This window comes from Triticum aestivum, chromosome 2D, assembly GCF_018294505.1.
Source record: "Triticum aestivum cultivar Chinese Spring chromosome 2D, IWGSC CS RefSeq v2.1, whole genome shotgun sequence".
Lineage (NCBI taxonomy): Eukaryota > Viridiplantae > Streptophyta > Magnoliopsida > Poales > Poaceae > Triticum > Triticum aestivum.
Genome location: NC_057799.1, coordinates 543,653,889 through 543,658,993, shown reverse-complemented (window position 1 = coordinate 543,658,993; position 5,105 = coordinate 543,653,889).

Sequence of the window (5,105 nt, the reverse complement as noted above, 5' to 3'; positions counted from 1 at the left end):
TCTGCAGAAAGACCTAATTTGGTCAGAGAGAGAGAGAGAGAGTGACCAAATTTTCAAACACTTCCATTAAAAATCCTCATTTTCAAAATGGACAGGAACATAAGCTAATTTTCATTTCAATATTCTGTCAAAGCTCATTTTAATTCTCTGTCAAAACAGAAACCAGCAGAATACACTAACTAACACTAACAGCAATTAAGCTAAGCACCATCACTGGGCTAACACTAACACTAACTAACACTAACAACAATTAAATTAAGCTCATACGCACGGGGCGGGTTGGGAGGGGAGGGAAAGGCACCTGTCCACGAAGTGCTCGCTGGTGTTGCTGGGCGTCGCCGGCTGCTTCACGGAGGGAGGCGCTGAGGGGTCGGGGAAGGTGGCCGGCGTCGGGGTCGCCGGGGTCGCTGAGCCTTGTTGATCTGCAGAGACATACCGGAGCGGGAGGGGGTCAGAGAGAGAGAGCCGGGGCTTAGGGTCGGAGAGGAAGGAAGAGCGGGCGGGGGTCGGTGGCCGGCGTCAAGGTCGGGGCTGAGGTCGAGTCCGGCAGCGGCGGCGGCGTGGGTGATGCGGTGTCGGCGGCGGCGTCGGCAGCAGCGTGGGCGGGGCGGCGTCGGCGGCAGCGTGGGCGGGGCGGCGTTGGCGGCAGCGTGGGCGGTGCGGCGTCGGCGGTGGCGTCAGAGAAAAGGGGATCGACGAGCGGCGCGAGTGAGAGATAGGAAAGAGGGGAGCTAGCGGACCGGTGCTGTAGGCAAGTTAGCTATAGCGCGTGTGGGCAAAACGCGCTATAGCTAAGTTAGCTATAGCGCTGGTCTAGCAAAACAGCGCTACTGCTAACTTTTTTTTCTTTATATTTTTCTTTTTCTTAGCTATAGCGCTGCCCAGGATAAAACGCGCTACTGCTAACTTTTTTTCTTTATTTTTTTTCTTTTTCTCTTTTTCTTTTTCTTTTTATTTTTCTTAGCTATAGCGCTGCCCAGGATAAAACGCGCTACTGCTAAATTTTTTCTTTTTTTCTTTTTCTTTTTCTTAGCTGTAGCTAGACACACACAAACTTTGGGGATTAGTTTGTCAGCTTGGGCGACGACGACGCTTCAGACTAATCTTCTTCCCTCTTTTGTTCGTTGTCGAATAATTGAGCCCATGGTCGTGACTTTTCCTTCTCCAGGGATTACGATCTTTCATAGGTAATGTAGTCTTCATTCTTCTTTTGACATATGTTTCGTCGTCATCAGCATCATCTTCCCTCATCGGATCACCGTACTGGTCATAGTCTTCCTCGTTGGCGACTCCATCCATTCCGGCGATGCTCCTTTTGCTTCTCCTCACGACAACACGGCTAGGATTGATCGGATCAGTTATGAAGAAACATTGTGGCACGTGTTTAGCGTGTACCCATGGCTCATTTTTGGCGATGGCATTGATGGTACCGCTATCGGAGTCGGGTATACACATGGTAGTGAAATGTCGGTTTTCTCTGTGTACATTCTTAGCCCATCTGACACGGAACATCGTCGCGCTATGCAATCCAGAGTAGTTAAGCTCCCATATCTCTTCGACCCTTCCGTAATATCTTTCAATTACATTCCCGGTCATGGCTTCCATCGTCACCCCTGAGTTTTGGTCATCACTGTTTATATCTTTCTCCTCCGTGTAGAACGTGTATCCGTTGATATCGTATGCTTGATAAGTCGCGAGGTTGGTCGAGGGGCCATGTGCTAAGGCGTATATGAGTGTTCCGTTCGGACAACCCTCTTCCGGGGGATTAGCCAGAACTCGCTCTTTGAACCAACACACAAAAGTGGAGTTGTGCTCTCTAATAACTTCAGCGTCCGTCCTATGCACCCCACGGTCACGGTACTTCTTTGCGATGGTCTCTTTGTGCAGTGTCACGAAATCTTCTAGCACATCTAGGTGTTGTAGCACTACTAAGTTTGCCCTGTCAAGGTCGTTTTGTTGGCCCGAGCGTAACACATTCACATCCCTATGACCGTTGGTGTGACCTTCGCCTTCGAGCCTTCCACAGTGCTTGTTGACGGGCAAACCAACAACAGGGTCTTTGGTCAGATAACTCTCACAGAAAGAGATGCACTCTTTGGTCAGATATCCTTGGGCTATGCTTCCATCTGAACGGGACATGTTACGAACGAATCCTTTGATGACCCCATTAATCCTCTCGAACGGCATCATGCTATGCAGGAATGTCGGCCCTAGGTCGATGATGTCGTCCACGATGTGGACACATAGATGCACCATGACATCAAAGAACGCAGGCGGGAAGTACATCTCTAGCTCATTCAGTATGACAACGATCTCTTCCTATAGCCTATGGAGTTGCTTCACACTGATCGACTTTCGAGAGATAGCATCAAAAAAGTGGCATAGGTCAGTAAGCGTCTCACGCACATGTGTGTCCATAATCCCTCTAAGTGCAACCGGGAGTAACTGTGTCATAATCACATGACAGTCGTGAGACTTCATCCCACTGAACCTTTTTTTCTTAGTGTCCAGATATCTGCTTATCTTCCCACAGTATCCGGAACTAACTTTGATTCCGGCAAGGCACTTGAACAATTGATCGACCTCCTTCGGATCTAAGGTCAAGCAAGAGGGGGGCAATATTATTCTTCCTTCTTGTTTACTTTTTTGCCCCTATCTTCCGTCTCCGTCTCCGTCTCGGTCTACTCTGACGACCTTTTACCAGGCATTTGGAGATCTTTCCTGATTTTCAAAAATTCCAAGTCTTTTCTTGCCTTCGGCCCATCCTTGGTCCTCTCCGGCATGTTCATCAATGTTCCAAGCAAACTCTCAAGGATATTTTTTGTGATATGCATTTGATCAAGGCTATGAGGCGTGTCGAGTATGGGCCAGTATTCCAAGTCCCAGAAAACAGATCTCGTCTTCCATACCTTCAGCAAGGGCTCCGGTGCCTTTTTCTTCGTCTTTCCCGGCGAGGGGCACTCTTCCCAGTTCTTCAATAACTCATATATTTCTGCACCGCTACGCTTACGTGGAGGACCTCGATGCTCAGCCTTACCATTGAATAGATCTCCACGCTTTCTCCATGGGTCATCCTTCTCGAGCCATCTTCGATGCCCCATGTACACGATTTTCGAAGACCCGCCATCTTTCGATAGCTGCAGAGAAGTTGTATCATCCATGCACCTCGTGCATCCGCAATATCCGTGGCACACCTGGCCGGAGAGATAGCCGTAACCGAGATAGTCCTGCACCGTCGTGATCAGCGCGGCTCTCATGTAGAAATACTCTCCTTTGCTTGCATCCCATGTCTTGGCCAGCGTTGTCCATAAGGTCTGTAACTCCTCTTCAGTAACCCGAGATACAGATTTATATCATTTCCCGGTTGTCTCGGCCCTTGAATAAGCATAGCCATGTGTATGTATTTTTCCTTCATGCACAACCAGGGGGGAGGTTGTACATCCATACAAACACGGGCCATGTGCTATGATTGGTGTTCTGGTTGCCAAATGGATTCATGCCATCACTACTAGCGCCAAGCACGATGTTCCTTGGATCATTTGCAAAAAATTCAAATTCAGCATTTAATGCTCTCCACTGGCTAGCATCTGCGAGGTGTCTCAGCTTCGCCTCATCTCCGTCATCTGGCTTCACCCTCTCCGTGTGCCAGCGCATAAGCTTTGCTTCATTAGGATCGACGAAATACCGCTGTAGACACGGAGTGATCGGAAAGTACCATACAACTTTCTGTGGAGCTTTCTTTCCGGCCTTTTTATATCGTGAAGCATTGCACTTTGGACAGATGGTTTTTTCCGCGTGCTCGTTCTGATATATGATGCAATCATTGATGCATGTGTGATATCTAATATGTGGCAGATCAAGAGGGCACACGATTTTCTTTGCCTCCTCGACACTAGTAGGACACAGGCTTCCCGCGGGAAGAACCTTCTTTAGGTACTTCAGAAGCACATCCAGGCTTGTATCTGTCCATTTGGTTTTTGCCTTCATCTTTAGAAGTTCTAGTGTGAAACTCAAGCGGGTCACCTCGGGATTGCAACCATCATACAAAGGAGTCATCGAGTCTACCACCAGTTGCGCCAGTTTGGCCTCCTCTCACTAGTAGAAAAGGGGGCTTTTGTCCCGGTTGGTAAGGGCCTTTAGTCCCGGCCACGTGGAGCTCCACCTTTAGTCCCGGTTGGTAACACCACACCAACCGGGACTAAAGGAAATTTTATGATTTTTTTTTTGAAAAAAAAATTTGCGAATTTTTTTTGAATTTTTTTTATGATTTTCAAATTTCTGAATTATTTTAAACTCTAATCTCTAATCACCACCCCTCATCACTGCTCAATTTATCCTCTAATCTCTAATCACCCCTCATCATTCCAAATCATCTAACTTCCCGGACGGTCACCCATCCTCTCACTACTCCAGCCTGAGCACGCTTAACTTCCGGGTTCTATTCTCCCTCGTTTCCAAGTCTGCACTTGTTGTTTTCCTGACAATACTAAGATGTCAATCCTATTAACCCTCAGGAATTTAGCTTGAGCATGAAGTGACACATTTCACTGTTTGAGTTTGAAACTATTGTTTTAAAAAACAATAATTATTTAGTAACACTAATATTTCTGGAATAATTAGTTTGACCATTGTTTGACCACTGTTTGACCATAGTTTGACCAGATTTGACCAAAATTCAAAAAAACTGAAATAATTATTTAGTAACACTAATATTCTAGAATAATTAGTTTGACCATTGTTTGACCACAGTTTGAATTTTTTGCCTCTCCAGATCTTAAAAGCCCCGTAACTTTTTTTCTGTTAGGTTTTTGAGGATTTTGAAAATGTTTAACGGGGCTCCCCCAGTTAAAATCGGAAGTAACTTTCCGAGTAGATGATTTTTCATATAAAAAACTTTTTAATCTGAGTTCGTATGCAAAAGTTATGCCCATTTTACAAATTCCAGAGAGATTTTGCAAATAAAGTCGAAATTCATATTTGTAAATTTTCCCAACAACTAGACCACATATCACATGGGAAACTTATTTTATTTTATTTTTTTGACATTTCCATCATTTTCTTTTGTTTTTTCTAAAACTGAAAAGGCCGTCCACGGGGGGGGGGGG